Below are 16,556 nucleotides of genomic sequence, written 5' to 3'. Positions count from 1 at the left end.
ATGGACAAATGGACAATCACTTTGTAACTAATTATTGTATGTACCTTCTGCAATAATTCTTTTTAATGGACAACCCGAGAATAAATAGATACATTTTTTTATAAGAATATCTTGATATTGATACTTTGAGATGTCCTCGATAGAGAAAAAATACAGAAAGTATTTATTTTACAGTATGTGAGGCCCAGGACCGGGACAGGTTATCTTAGTGCCTTAAGCAGATGAAGCCAATAGTGTCCCCCCCAAGCAAAGGAATGGGTTAGGAACTATGGTAACAAGACCCCTAGTGCTGCACCTCCCCCCTCTGAGTGGTCAGGTAACAAGCTCTGATGACCATTTCCACTGCAGTTGTTATTTTTTTCACCAAACTTACCAGCAAAAGTGAAAAATTATGGTGTACTTTAGGGGAGCGCAATTTCAAAGTTATAGAATCATTCATTGTTTGTGTGCACCATTTACACAATACAAGGGACAAATAGCGATATTCATCCCTGATATCCTATATGTTAAATGTCAGACCCAGACTCAGGAATGCAAGAGGTAGTGCCCTAGATGGGTGCCTACCCTGCTTACCACTCGCCCCACCCCTAGGTAAAACCTTTGCTTCACTTCTTGGCATATATCTGTCATGCCTAGTGTAGTAGATCACTCACTTGGCTGCACACGAAGATAGACACAGGTATGGCGTCTCTTGTAGGGGCAGGAATTTGCCTGCTGAGAGTTCAGCAACTCCACATGGTTCAGGAACAGACTCAAGCTCCCTTCTGGAGCTTACTTCTCCAAATATTGAACCCTGAATGCCTCAGTTGGCCGAGTATTTAAACTCCCCCAGACCAGACCCTGAGGCGGGCAGATATGGTGAATAGTCTCCCACCCTTCACAATAGCCATTCACAAAAACCACTCTCTTTTACTATATACTTAACCCCTCTCAATAAATAACATGCTAGAGGAAATGTAATGGTTTTAGTTCACTGACGCCAACAGCCTCAGGGAAACATATCTCCCCTCCAGCACTTCACCAGTGACTTTGTCACATTAATGTGGTTTAGAATCAATTCAGCCTTTCAGAGTTTATATATTGTGATCGTGTTCTATGCTTACATTTTGCCACATCTTTCAGCTGTCATGCACCAGCGTCAGAAATGTAATCCAGTAATGGATTTATCTACATTTCTGTTATAATTTACAGTGGCATGTAAAAGTTTGGGCACCGCCGGTCAAAGTTACTGTTATTGGGAACAGATAAGCAAGGTGAAGATGAAATGAAATGATCTCTAAAAGAGCTAAAGTTAAAGAGGACACATTTCCTTTGCATTTTAGCCCCCGAAAAATATATTGTAATTGTTTACATTTTAAAAATTACAAAAAGAAAATGGGCTGATGCAAAAGTTTTGGCACCATGCATAGTTAGTACCTATTAGAACCCCCTTTTGCAGGTATCACAGCTTGTAAACACTTTTAGTAGCCAGACAAGAGTCCTTCAATTCTTGTTTGAGAGATTCTCATTTATTCTTCCTTGGAAAATTCTTTCAGTTCTGTGAAATTCCTGGGTCATATCAGATCTAGCCACAGATTATCCATGATGCTCAGATCAGGGGACTGTGAGGGCCATTGTAAAACGTGTGGATTGTGGATTTTGACGTGTGTTTAGGATCATTATCCATTTGTAGAAGCCATCCTCTTCTACACTTCAGCTTTTTTACAGTTTGTGCTATGTTTACATCAAAAATTTCATTGAATCCATTCTTCCCTCTACGCGTGAAATGTTCCCCATGCCATTGTCCACAACACAACCCCAACGCATGATTGATCCACCCCATGCTCAACGATTGGCGAGATGTTCTTATTCCTGAAATTCTGTGTCCTTTTTTCTCCACACATACCTTTGATCATTGTGGCCAGTTCTATTTTAACCTCATCGGTCCACAGGACTTGTTTCCAGAATTCATCAGACTTGTTTAGATGTTCTTTTGCATACTTCTGACGCTCAATTTTATGGTGAGGATGCAGGAGAGGTTTTCTTCTGATGACTCTTCCATGAAGGTCATATTTGTGTAGGTGTCTCTGAACAGTAATGCAATGTACCACAACTCCAGAGTCTACTAAATTTTTCTGAAGGTCTTTTGCAGTCAGGCGGGGGTTCTGATTTACCTCTCCAGCAATCCTACGAGCAGCTCTGACTGAAATTTTGCTTGGTCTTCCAGACCTTATCTTGACCTCTACTGTTCCTGTTAACTGCCATTTCTTAATTACATTTCGAACCGAGGAAAGGGCAACTTGAAAATGCTTTGCTATCATCTTTGTAATGGGTCTGGGAGGTGGAACCTCTGAGCATACAAGGGGGCAGTGCTTGTAAGGAAGCGGGTGGCATCCAGGGAAGACGGGCAGGTAGTCACGGCAAGTGACAGGGACAGTCTCTGGGTAGAAGGGCAGGTAGTCACGGCAAGTGACAAGGACAGTCTCTGGGTAGAAGGGCAGGTAGTCACGGCAAGTGACAGGTACAGTCTCTGGGTAGAAGGGCAGCGGGCTGGTGGCTGGTGAGCGCTCTCAGGTGAGCGGGCGAGAGTCTCTGGACAGGCAGGTGGTCACGGCAAGTGACGGCAGAACCTCCAGGTAGACTAGCAGACAGGTAGCGGGTGGACGCTCCCAGGTGAGCGGGCAAGAGTCTCTGGACAGGCAGGGGGTCACGGCAAGTGACGGCAGAGCCTCTAGGTAGGCTAGCAGGCAGGTAGCAGGTGAGCGCTCCCAGGTGAGCGGGCAAGAGTCTCTGGACAGGCAGGTGGTCACGGCAAGTGACGGCAGAGCCTCCAGGTAGGCTAGCAGGCAGGTAGCAGGTGAGCGCTCCCAGGTGAGCGGGCAAGAGTCTCTGGACAGGCAGGTGGTCACGGCAAGTGACGGCAGAGCGTCCAGGTAGGCTAGCAGGCAGGTAACAGGTGAGCGCTCCCAGGTGAGCGGACAGGCTGGTCCATAGACAGACTGACAGGTGTCGGAGGGCAGACCGTCGGACCGCAGGCTTGCAAGCAGGTAAGCGGATATCAGGCAGGTATCAAGCAGGAATCTGGCAAGTAACTGGTAACGGGACCTGAGGGCTGAAGCAGAGTGAAGGCTTTGCAACAACATTGCTCGGGCACCTCCATTTTGGAGGAGGTGCCTTATATATGGGAGGTCCTCCGGCAATTGGCCGGGGACTCCTTAGGACGGCGCGCGCGGTCCCTTTAAGAGAGGGGGAGCGCGCTCGCGCCCTAAGCACACTGCCGGGGAAGGAGCGCGTGCCGGAAGCAGCGGGGAGAGAAGCGCTGGAAGACGCCGCGCCAGGAGCGGGGAGGTGAGAGGGACGGCGTCTCTGCCTAGTACGGGGCAGAGACGCCGATGCTACAGTACCCCCCCCTTTAGGCCCCCTCTTTTTTTGGCCAGAAAGAAATTTTTCAAGAAGAAGCGGGGCGTTGATGTTCTCCCTCGGTTCCCAAGTTCTCTCCTCGGGACCAAACCCCTTCCAGTCTACCAGAAAAAAGGTCTTTCCTCTTACCCTCTTGGAGGCCAGAATACTCTCTACCTCAAAGACGTCATCAGCGGAAACCGGAGCAGGAGGGGCACCTGGATTATTGGAAAAAGAGTTAAAGAGAACGGGTTTGAGGAGAGATATGTGGAAGGAGTTGGGAATCCGTAGGGTGGCCGGGAGTTTTCATTTGTAGGCCACAGGGTTAATTTGCCTGAGGACTTCGAAGGGACCGATGAATCGAGGGCCCAACTTGAAGGAGGGTACTTTGAGCCGCACATGTTTGGACGAGAGCCAAACCTTGTCTCCTGGACGGAATTGAGGCGGATCCAGACGTCTCTTATCAGCATATCTCTTCATCCGCTCAGAGGACAGAAGAAGAGCGGACCTGGTACTCTCCCAAATAGTAGAAAATTCGCTGACAAGAGACTCCGCAGCAGGGTTGTCCACAGAAACGGAGACAGGAAGTGGAATCCGGGGATGTTGGCCACCGACTATAAAGAACGGGGATTTGGAAGAGGATTCGCTCTCATGGTTATTGTAAGAGAACTCGGCCCATGGTAGGAGATCCACCCAGTCCGAATGGTGTGCATTAACGAAGTGCCGGAGGTAATTGGTCAGGATCTGATTGATCCGCTCCACTTGACCATTGGACTGTGGGTGGTAAGCGGAGGAGAAGTCCAGGGTGATGTCTAGCAGCTTACATGTGGCTCTCCAGAAGCGTGAGGTGAACTGAACCCCACGATCCGACACGATGTGGAGGGGCAGGCCATGGAGACGGAAGATGTGGCGGATAAAGTCTTTAGCCAGCTCGGGTGCAGATGGGAGACCAGGCAGGGGAATGAAGTGGGCCATCTTAGAAAAGCGGTCAGCGACAACCCAAATGACTGTACAACCGGCAGAAATAGGAAGATCGGTGATAAAGTCCATAGCAATGTGCTGCCAAAGAGCAGCAGGTACGGGAAGGGGCAGGAGATGGCCGGCTGGTAGATGTCTGGGAACTTTGTTACGGGCACAGGTCGCGACGAAGTCTACCACGTCCTTACGCAGGGCAGGCCACCAGTAATGCCGGGTAATGAGTTGGAAGGTCTTCTTTTGGCCAGCATGGCCAGCTAGCTTAGAAGAATGTCCCCAGCGAAGAACCCTCTCCCGATCTGGTACAGCTACAAACATCTTACCGGGTCGGAGATGAGTTAGATCCAAGGGGGCCACATTCATCACCTTGGAGGAGACGATGATGTGCGTAGGCTCCTCCTCTTGATCGGAGGACAGGAAGGACCGGGACAAGGCATCAGCTTTGACGTTCTTGTCCGATGGACGGAAATGAAGAATGAAGCCGAAGCGGGCAAAAAACAACGACCACCGGGCCTGGCGAGGATTGAGTCTCTGGGCATTTTGGAGATATGCCAGGTTTTTGTGATCCGTGTAGATAATTACCGGGTAGAGAGCCCCTTCAAGCAGATAGCGCCACTCCCCCAGTGCCAATTTGATGGCTAACAATTCACGGTCTCCTATGGAGTAGTTGTGCTCAGACGAGGAGAAGATTTTGGAGAAGAAGCCGCAGGTTACCATTCTCCCGGTAGAAGATTTTTGGGTGAGTACCACTCCGGCTCCGGAGGAGGAGGCATCAACCTCCAGGTAGAATTGTTTATTACAGTCCGGACGGTGCAGGACGGGAGCAGAGGTGAAGGCTTTCTTTAAGGAAAGGAAGGCCTCCTCGGCTTCAGGTGATCATGTCCTGGGATTAGCCCCCTTACGGGTAAGTGCAGATATGGGAGCAGTCCGAGACGAGAAGTGTGGGATGAAAAGACGATAGTAATTAGCGAAGCCCAGGAATCGCTGTATCGCCTTCAAACCTTCAGGACGAGGCCATTTTAGAACGGAAGAGAGCTTCTCGGGATCCATTTGCAGACCTGTCTGGGAGATGACATAGCCCAAGAACGGTAGGGAGGTCTGGTCGAAGAGGCACTTCTCGTATTTGGCATAGAGGTGGTTCTGCCGAAGCCTAAGCAGGACCTGACGAACATCCCTTCGGTGTGTGGGGAGATCCGGAGAGAAGACCAAGATATCGTCCAGGTATACCACTACGCAGGAGTACAGGAGGTCGCGGAAGATGTCGTTGACTAGTTCTTGAAAGACAGCGGGAGCATTACAGAGACCGAAGTGCATCACAAGGTACTCATAGTGACCGTCCCGGGTATTGAATGCCGTCTTCCACTCGTCTCCTTGACGGATACGGACCAGGTTATATGCTCCTCGTAGATCCAGCTAGGAGAAGATCCTGGCGCCCTTGAGACGGTCAAACAATTCGGAGATGAGCGGCAGGGGGTATTTGTTTTTTACTGTGATGAGATTGAGTCCTCTGTAGTCAATACAGGGACGTAGCGAGCCGTCTTTCTTTTTGACAAAGAAGAATCCGGCTCCAGCCGGGTAGATAGATTTTCGGATAAATCCCCTAGCCAGATTCTCTTCAATGTACTCAGACAGGGCCCGGGTCTCGGCTGCAGACAACGGGTAGATACGCCCACGGGGAGGAGTGGTGCCAGGTACCAGGTCGATCGGGCAGTCATATGGCCTATGGGGTGGCAACGTCTCTGCTTCCTTCTTACCGAAGACGTCCGCATAGGGCCAGTAAGGAGCCGGGAGACCTGGTAAATTAGCTGGAGTAGGCGGAGGGCGAGCTGGGCGGACCAGAACCAGGCAGGTCCTATGGCAGTCTGGACCCCATCGGAGTACTTCACCGGATCGCCAGTTCAATACGGGTTCGTGTGTCTGGAGCCAAGGTAGACCTAGCAACAGGGAGTGAGAAAGTCCGGACAGCACATGGAATGAGATTTCCTCAGAGTGCAGCATTCCCACCTGCAGGGTTATGGGTTCAGTGACGAGCAGGATGGTCTCCGAGAGAAGTCTTCCATCCACGGAGGCGACTGATAATGGTTCAGCCAGGGACTTGGTGGGAATACGGTATCTCTCTACCAGAGACTGGGAGATGAGGTTTCCAGCAGCTCCAGAATCCAGGTGGGCGAGTTCAAAGTGACGGTTTTCTCCCCAAGCAATAGAGACCAGTAAAGTCAGAGTCGGAGAGGGCTTACTTTTGTCTAGGACGACCTCTCCGAGCGGTCCTAGACACTGGCGTTTCCCGGCTTTTCCGGTCAGGAACGGATGAAGTGCTCCATACTGCCACAATAGAAACAGCTTCCCTCGGCTCAGCGAGATTCTTGGCGAGATCTGACCATCTTGGTCTGGTCGATCTGCATAGGTTCAGGCGAGAGCGCCCGCGGAGTGACTGGTTGAGAGGCAGGTCTCAGGGAAGTAGGAGCAGAGCAAGAAAAGTCTTTCTCCCAGGCAGTCTCTTTGGCACGTTCTTGGAACCGGATGCCAATCCGGGTAGCTAGTGACACCAGGTCATCCAGAGTGGTAGGAATGTCCCGACCAGCTAACTCGTCCTTAATCCGACCGGAAAGACCCTCCCAGAAGACGGACACCAGAGCCTCATTTTCCCAGGCAAGCTCAGAAGCGAGGGTGCGGAACCGTATGGCATATTGGCCCACGGTGAGACTCCCTTGGCGGAGACGTAGCAGAGAGGAGGCAGAAGAGGTTTTCCGTCCAGGTTCATCGAAGACTTTCCGGAAAGCAGCGAGGAAAGACGGCAGGTCGGACACCAGGGGATCCCCTCTCTCCCACAGGGGATTTAGCCATGCCAGTGCCTCCCCAGTGAGATGGGACATGATGAAGGCCACCTTGGCCCGGTCGGAGATGAACTGGTATGCCAATAGCTCAAAGTGCAGGGTGCACTGGTTTATGAAACCCCGAGCTAAAGTAGGTTCGCCGGCAAAGCGTGGAGGTGCCAGAAGCCGAGGTCCATAGTCGGGTACCATGAAGGGACTGGATTGCGGTACCGCAGGAATGGGCACGGCTGGACCAGAGGTAGACATAGACGAGTCACACAATGCGCCTAGGCGAGAGTTAACGGACCGTAGATAGGACAGTATCACCTCCTGCTGAGTTTTCTGACGTAAGACTTCCTGGTGCAGATCGGAGATCTGGGGGCCACCGGGTTCCATGGCCCGAGCAAACTGTAATGGGTCTGGGAGGTGGAGCATCTGAGCAACTATACAAGGGGGCTGTCCTTGTAAGGAAGCGGGTGGCTCCCAGGGAAGACGGGCAGGTAGTCACGGCAAGTGACAGGGACAGTCTCTGGGTAGAAGGGCAGGTAGTCACGGCAAGTGACAGGGACAGTCTCTGGGTAGAAGGGCAGGTAGTCACGGCAAGTGACAGGGACAGTCTCTGGGTAGAAGGGCAGCGGGCTGGTGGCTGGTGAGCGCTCCCAGGTGAGCGGGCGAGAGTCTCTGGACAGGCAGGTGGTCACGGCAAGTGACGGCAGAACCTCCAGGTAGACTAGCAGACAGGTAGCGGGTGGACGCTCCCAGGTGAGCGGGCAAGAGTCTCTGGACAGGCAGGTGGTCACGGCAAGTGACGGCAGAGCCTCCAGGTAGGCTAGCAGGCAGGTAACAGGTGAGCGCTCCCAGGTAAGCGGACAGGCTGGTCCATAGACAGACTGACAGGTGTCGGAGGGCAGACCGTCGGACCGCAGGCTTGCAAGCAGGTAAGCGGATATCAGGCAGGTATCAAGCAGGAATCTGGCAGGTGACTGGCAGGTAACAGGCAGGAATCAGGCAGGTGACTGGCAGGTAACAAGCAGGAATCTGGCAGGTGACTGGCAGGTAACTGGTAACGGGACCTGAGGGCTGATGCAGAGTGAAGGCTTTGCAACAACATTGCTCGGGCACCTCCATTTTGGAGGAGGTGCCTTATATATGGGAGGTCCTCCGGCAATTGGCCGGGGACTCCTTAGGACGGCGCGTGCTGTCACTTTAAGAGAGGGGGAGCGCGCGCGCGCGCCCTAAGCACACTGACGGGGAAGGAGCGCGTGCCGGAAGCAGCGGGGAGAGAAGCGCTAGAAGACGCCGCGCCAGGAGCGGGGAGGTGAGAGGGACAGCGTCTCTGCCTAGTACGGGGCAGAGACGCCGATGCTACAATCTTATAGCCTTCTCCTGCTTTGAGGGCCTCCACCATTTTCATTTTCAGAGTGCTAGACAGCTGCTTAGAAAAACCCATGGCTTGTGTTTTTTGGTACGAGGTTAGAGGAAGCTGGGGTTTTTTTAAAGCTGGGAAATTTGCATTACCTGGCCTTTCCTAATAATGATAGTAAACAAACCATAACCCTAACAGGCAACTTAAGGTCTAACATCTTGGTCAAAGTTATCTGAGCCCACAAATCTCCAAGGGTGCCCAAACATTTGCATCAGCCCATTTTCCTTTTTCTAATTTTTAAAACATAAAAATTGAATATATATATATATACAGTTATATGAAAAAGTTTGGGCACCCCTATTAATCTTAAGCTTAATGTTTTATAAAAATTGGTGTTTTTGCAACAGCTATTTCAGTTTGATATATGTAATAACTGTTGGATACAGAAATGTTTCTGCCTTGAAATGAGGTTTATTGTACTAACAGAAAATGTGCAATCTGCATTCAAACAAAATTTGACAGGTGCATAAGTATGGGCACCCTTATCATTTTCTTGTTTTAAATACTCCTACCTACTTTTTACTGACTTACTAAAGCACTTTTTTTGGTTTTGTAACCTCATTGAGCTTTGAACTTCATAGCCAGGTGTATGCAATCATGAGAAAAGCTACTTAAAGTGGCCACTTGCAAGTTGTTCTCCTGTTTGAATCTCCTCTGAAGAGTGGCATCATGGGCTCCTCAAAACAACTGTCAAATGATCTGAAAACAAAGATTATTCAACATAGTTGTTCAGGGGATGGATAGAAAAAGCTGTCTCAGAGATTTAACCTGTCAGTTTCCACTGTGAGGAACATAGTAAGGAAATGGAAGAACACAGGGACAGTTCTTGTTAAGGCCAGAAGTGACAGGCCAAGAAAAACATCAGAAAGGCAGAGAAGAAGAATGGTGAGATCAGTCAAAGACAATCCTCAGACCACCTCCAGAGAGCTGCAGCATCAACTTGCTGCAGATGGTGTCACTGTGCATCGGTCAACTATACAACGCACTTTGCACAAGGAGAAGCTGTATGGGAGAGTGATGCAAAAGAAGCCGTTTCTGCAAGCACGCCACAAACAGAGTCGGCTTAGGTATGCAAAAGCACATTTGGAGAAGCCAATTTCTTTTTGGAAGAAGGTCCTGTGGACTGATGAAACCAAGATTGAGTTGTTTGGTCATACAAAAAGGTGTTATGCATGGCGGCAAAAAAACACAGCATTCCAAGAAAAACACTTGCTACCCACAGTAAAATTTGGTGGAGGTTCCATCATGCTTTGGGGCTGTGTGGCCAATGCCGGCACCGGGAATCTTGTTAAAGTTGAGGGACGCATGGATTCCACTTAGTATCATCAGATTCTTGAAAATAATGTTCAAGAATCAGTGACAAAGTTGAAGTTACGCAGGGGATGGATCTTTCAGCAAGACAATGATCCAAAACTCCGCTTCAAATCTACTCAGGCATTCATGCAGAGGAACAATTACAATGTTCTGGAATGGCCATCCCAGTCCCCAGACCTGAATATCATTGAACATCTGGGGGATCATTTGAAGAGGGCTGTCCATGCTCGGCGTCCATCAAACTTAACTGAACTGGAATTGTTTTGTAAAGAGGAATGGTCAAAAATACCTTCATCCAGGATCCAGGAAATCATTAAAAGCTACAGGAAGCGACTAGAGGCTGTTATTTTTGCAAAAGGAGGATCTACTAAATATTAATGTCATTTTTCTGGTGAGGTGCCCATACTTATGCACCTGTCAAATTTTGTTTGAATGCAGATTGCACATTTTCTGTTAGTACAATAAACCTCATTTCACGGCAGAAGCATTACTGTGTCCAACAGTTGTTACATATATCAAACTGAAATAGCAGTTGCAAAAACACCAATTTTTATAAAACATTAAGCTTAAGATTAATAGGGGTGCCCAAACTTTTTCATATAACTGTATATATATATATATTATTTTTTTTGCTACAATACAAATGAAATGTGTCATATTTAACTTTAGCCCTTGTAGAGATCATTTTAACTTCAACTTTCTTAACTGTTTACAATAACAGTAATTTTAACCAGAGGTGCCCAAACTTTTACATGCCATTGTACACTACTTTTATAGGGTAAATGATGATGAATTTGTCGTGCAAGCTCGGACACAACCCTTCTTCCTTCACCTACTTTTCAAAAAGTTGGCAGAATGGAGAGGTGAAAATATGAAAAGTAGCAATATTTCGTAACATTTCAAAAAGTTTTATACCCAATTTCTTACACAAACTTTTTGATGAATCGGCCCCACAGTCCACAACTTCGACTCAGATGCTAGCAAGGTGCAGGTGGGGTTCTGCTAGGCAGTGACCTACCGCCAATGGCGGCAGGCCATGCCACTGCTATGGTGCCCCTGAACCGGAGGGCACGGTGCCAGTGTCCACACCGCTTCCCCTCCGCCCATTATCACCCACACTCCGCCCGTCTGCACAGAATGATGGGGGTGGAAGCATCTGCTGATGCTCCCTCCTCCATCACTGCTTCACTGCTTGCGCTGACAGCCGGAGGGGGGCTCTGGCCGTCAGCATGAGCAATGACGATAGAGGAGGGAGCGTCAGCTGACACTTCCACCTCCGTCATTCTGCCTCGGCATCTGACAGCTCGCTCGCCCGCTGCACTGAGATGTCAAGTGCTTCACACCCCACGCTCAGGAGACCGGAGCATCGGCTAGAATGAGGAGAGGTGAGCATTATATTTATTTCTTTTTTTAAATTAGTGACTGGAGACCATAAAAGAGTATGGGGGTGCATTACATTGTATTGAGGACCATGGGGTGTGCATTATATTGTATGGAGGACCATGGGGGTGCAGTATACTATATGGAGGATTATGGGGGGCACATTATACTATATGGAAGGCTATGTTGGGCTGTTATAATATTTGGTAGTTCTATGTGGGGGGCCATTAAACTGTATGCAAGCAATTATAGTTTGTGAAGGTTTGTGTGGGGTCCATCATACTGTGTGGGGGTCATTATACTGTTTGGAGGGCTAGTGCAGGCCATTATAGAGTGTGTGGTCAGTATACTGTATGTAGGCTCATTATACTGCATGGAGGGCTGTGTGGGGGAAGATACTGTGTTGAGGTCATCATACTTTTCCTTGAGTTTTGAGGTGGGGTGTAGTAGGGTCATGTCATTATACTGTGCATGTCAAGGCTAATGCAGAGGACATCACCATGGGGGTATCATACTGTGTTTGGGGAGCACTTTTGTTTGCATCATACTTTATGGGGACAATGAAAGAGGAATCTAGGTCTTCAGCAGGGGGAAATTGACTATGTAAAGGCTGGAATGTTGTGAGCTATGCTCTTTTGTGACCCCCTACAATTATTTCATTATTTTAGTTATTTTAGTTATTTATTTATATTTTTTTTTTGGGGGGGGGGCAATTAGAACATGACCCCTTCCTCAACGGACCTAAACCATATTGAGAACTTGTGAGCCCTTCTTAATCAGGAGATTTATGGTGAAGAAAAACAGTCACTTTTCTGAACAATGTCACTGATAGACTCCATGGATGGGCGGCTTGTGGCTGTTAGTGAATGGATGGGCGGCTATATTGGTCACTGATATTTTTTTTAAATGTATGAAATGTATTTTTGTACATTTTGAGTTGCTTGACTATTATTCTCACTATAGCCAAGGAAAATAAACAGCTGAGATGGGGAAAATGTACGTTTTTCATTTAGTTGCATAATAATTCTGCACATTAATATTTGCCCGATAATTGTACACACATAGATATTCTCCTAAGGAAGACAAAACCTCACTTTCATTTTCTTAAATATTCATGTTTGTTAACTTTATGCATTAAATGACAGCACAGTAGTTGCTCATTAATAAGATATATTACCAAAAAAGCAAATTGTGCACACAGTATATATACAGTGTGTACGGAAAGTATTCAGACCCCTTTAAAATTTTCACTCTTTGTTTCATTGCTGCCATTTGGTAAATTCTAAAAAGTTCATTTTTTTCTCATTAAAGTACACTCTGCACCCCATCTTGACTGAAAAAAAACAGAAATGTAGAATTTTTTGCAAATTTATTAAAAAAGACAAACTGAAATATCACATGGTCATAAGTATTCAGACCCTTTGCTCAGACACTCATATTTAATATTTAGTCCAGCTGTGTTTAATTAAACTGATAGGACTTGATTTGGAAAGGCACACATCTGTCTATATAAGACCTCACAGCTCACAGTGCATGTCAGACCAAATGAGAATCATGAGCTCAAAGGAACTGCCCAAGGAGCTTGGAGACAGGATTGTGGCAAGGCACAGATCTGGCCAAAATTACAAAATAATTTCTGCATTGCTCAAGGCTCCTAAGAGCACAGTGGCCTCCATAATACTTAAATGGAAGACGTTTGAGACCACCAGAAGTCTTCTTAGACCTGGCCGTCCAGCCAAACTGAGCAATCGTGGGAGAAGTGCCTTGGTGAGAGAGGTAAAAAAGAACCCCAAGATCACTGTGGCTGAGCTCCAGAGATGCAGTAGGGAGATGGGAGAAAGTTCCACAAAGTCAACTATCACTGCAGCCCTCCACCAGTCGAGCATTTATGGCAGAGTGGCCCGACGGAAGCCTCTCCTCAGAGCAAGAGATATGAAAGCATGCATAGAGTTTGCCCAAAAACGCATGAAGGACTCCCAGACTATGAGAAATAAGATTCTATGGTCTGATGAGACAAAGATAGAACTTTTTGGTGATAATTCTAAGTGGTATGTGCGGAGAAAACCAGGCACTGCTCATCACCTTCCTAATACAATCCCAACAGTGAAACATGGTGGTGGCAGCATCATGCTATAGGGGTGTTTTTCAGCTGCAGGGACAGGACGACTGGTTGCAATTGAAGGAAACATGAATGCGGCCAAGTACAGAGATATCCTTGATGAAAACCTCTTCCAGAGTGCTCTGCACCTCAGACCTGGCCGAAGGTTCACCTTCAAACAAGACAATGACACTAAGCACACAGCTAAAATAACAAAGGACTGGCTTCAGAACAAATCTGTGACCATTCTTGACTGGCCCAGCCAGAGCCCTGACCTGAACTCAATTTAGCATCTCTGGGGAGACCTGAAAATGGCTGTCTACCAACGTTCACCATCCAACCTGACACAACTGGAGAGGATCTGCAAGGAAGAATGGCAGATGATCACCAAATCCAGGTGTGAAAAACTTGTTGCATCATTCCCAAGAAGACTCATGGCTGTACTAGCTCAAAAGGGTGCTTCTACTCAATACTGAGCAAAGGGTCTGAATACTTATGATCATGTGATACTTCAGTTTTTCTTTTTTAATAAATTTGCAAAAATTTCTACAATTAAGTTTTTTTTTTCAGTCAAGATGGGGTGCAGAGTGTACTTTAACCCCTTAACAACATTGGATGTACTAATACGCGTCTGTGCCCTGGGACTTAAGAGCCAGACCCGTATTAGTACGTCATGGCGATCGCGCGCGCACACAGGCTGTGCAGGCGCGATCGCCGCCGGGTGTCAGCTGATTGTCACAGCTGACACCCGGTACTATGTGCAGGGAGCGGTCACGCACCGCTCCCAGCACATTAACCCCCGCGATGCTGCGATCGAAGTCGATCGCAGCATTGCGGTGGCAAGGGGAGGTGATCGCAGATACCTCCTCTTCCGGCTTCCAGCGCTGTCTGCCGTTGCTTCCAGGATGTTGCCATGACAAGCCGATGTCGTCATGACAACATCCGGGTCACCAGACAGCAGACAACAATCTTCTCCCTGTCCAGCGCTGACAGCCTGCATGGCACAAGGATGGTGCTGCATTCCTGTGCCATGCAGGCGATCAGAGGAAAAAAAGTGAAAGTCCCATAGTGGGACAAAGTAATAAAGTATAAAAACTATCAGAAAGTGAAAAAAAAAAAAAAAAATAGTAAAAATATAAAAAAAAAAATAATCCACCAAAAATAAAAATATAATGTACCCATCAATAAATATTATTATAAAAAAAAAACAATAAAAGTACACATATTTGGTATCGCCGCGTCCGGAACAACCTGACCTATAAAACTGTCCCACTAGTTAACCCCTTCAGTGAACACAGTAAAAAAAAAAAAAACGAAGCAAAAAACAATGCTTTATCACCATACCGCCAAACAAAAAATGGAATAACACGCGATCAAAAAGACGAATATAAATAAAAATGGTACCGCTGAAAACGTCATCTCGTCCCGCAAAAAACAAGCTGTCATACAGCTCTATCAGCCAAAAAATAAAAAAGTTATAGCTCTCAGAATAAAGCTATGCTAAAAAATTATTTTTTCTCTAAAATTGCTTTTATTATGTAAAAGTGCAAAACATAGAAAAACGATATAAATGTGGTACCGCTGTAAACGTACTGACCCGAAGAATAAAGCTGCCTTATCAATTTTACCACACACGGAACAGAATAAAAAAAAAGCAAAAAAAACAATTCCTGAATTGTTGGTTTTTGTTTATTCTGCCTCCCAAAACTCGGAATAGAAAGCGATCAAAAAATGTCACGTGCCTGAAAATGGCACCAATAGCAACGTCAACTCATCCCGCAAAAACAAGCCGTCAAATGACTGTCTGCCAAAATCTGGAAAAATTATAGCTCTCAAAATATGGCGATCCAAAAACTAGATTTTACAAAAAATGCGTCTTTTAGTGTGTGACAGCTGTCAGTCATAAAAACCCCATATGATTCTGGTATCGCTGTAAACGCACCGACCCGAAGAATAAGGTCGTCTAATCACTTATACCGCACGAGGAACGGCGTAAAAAGTAAACTCTCGGGTTAGGGTTGGGCTAGGGTTAGGGCTGGGTTTGGGGTTAGGGTTGTGATGGGGTTGGGATTTTTTTCAAAAGTAAGAAAAAAAGATGACGATATGGCGACTAGTGTTGAGCGCAAGTGCTCGCTACTTGAGTTTGCATCGGGTGCTCTGGTATGCATTGAGTATCGTGGGTATTTGAGTGACATGCTCGAGTCTCCGCCCCCTATGCTTCGCGGCCAAAAAACTTTGCGGGGATTGTCTGCCATTCACGAGCGATCCCCACATGGTTTTTTTTGGGTGTCTAATAACCGTGAAACATGCGGAGCAGGGACTTGAGCATGTCACTCGAGCACACGCTGTACATGGTGCATACCTGAGTACCCGATGCAAACTCAAGTAGCGAGCACTTGCGCTCAAGACTAATGACAACTTATTCAATATGATGACCTAATGTTATCAAATTCTGTGTCGTACCTCTGGGTTCAAAATGTTCACTATACACCTTAATAAAATCCTTGAGGGGTATAGTTTCCAAAATGGGGTCACTTGTGGGGGAGCTTCACTGTTTAGGCACATCAGGGGCTCTCCAAACGTGACTTGGTGTCCGCTAACAAATTGAATGGAAAATCGGCTCACAAATTGATTCGTAAAAACGAAAAAGTGAAAAAGAAAAAAACACTTTTTCATTTTTACGAATCAATTTGTGAAGCACCTGGGGGTTCCAAGTGCTCACTATGCATCTAGATAGGAGCCTTGGGGGGTCTAGTTTCCAAAATGGGGTCACTTGTGGGGGAGCTCCAATGTTTGGGCACACAGGGGCTGTCCAAACGCAACATGGCGTCCGCTAATTATTCAAGCAAATTTTACAATCAAAAAGTCAAATGGCACTCCTTCCCTTCCGAGCCCTGCCGTGTGCCCAGACAGTGTTTTTTCCCCACATTTGGGGTATCTGCATGCCCAGGGGAAATTACACAACAAATTTTGGGGTCCATTTTTTCTTGTTACCCCTGTGAAAATAAAAAAAATTGGGTCTAAAGTAACATTTTTGTGAAAAAAGTTAAATGTTCATTTTTTTCTTCCACATTCCAAAAATTCCTGTGAAGCACTTGAAGGATTAATAAAGTTCTTGAATGTGGTTTTGAGCACCTTGAGGGGTGCAGTTTTTAGAATGGTGTGACTTTTG

At 47.0% G+C, this 16,556-nt stretch overlaps 1 protein-coding gene across 1 annotated transcript in view; it reads right to left on the bottom strand.

Moving 5' to 3' along the window:
* Nucleotides 1-16,556, bottom strand: part of LOC141174502 (ras-related and estrogen-regulated growth inhibitor-like) — a 67,477-nt gene that overhangs the window by 9,109 nt on the left and 41,812 nt on the right. The gene's annotated exons all lie outside the window — the stretch shown is intronic.

The sequence above is a fragment of the Phyllobates terribilis genome, unplaced genomic scaffold (genome assembly GCF_046119375.1).
Source record: "Phyllobates terribilis strain yellow unplaced genomic scaffold, ASM4611937v1 Scaffold_13__5_contigs__length_258822181, whole genome shotgun sequence".
NCBI lineage: Eukaryota > Metazoa > Chordata > Amphibia > Anura > Dendrobatidae > Phyllobates > Phyllobates terribilis.
The sequence above is the reverse complement of the archived record's forward strand: the minus strand, read 5'-3'. Positions and strand labels throughout refer to the sequence as shown.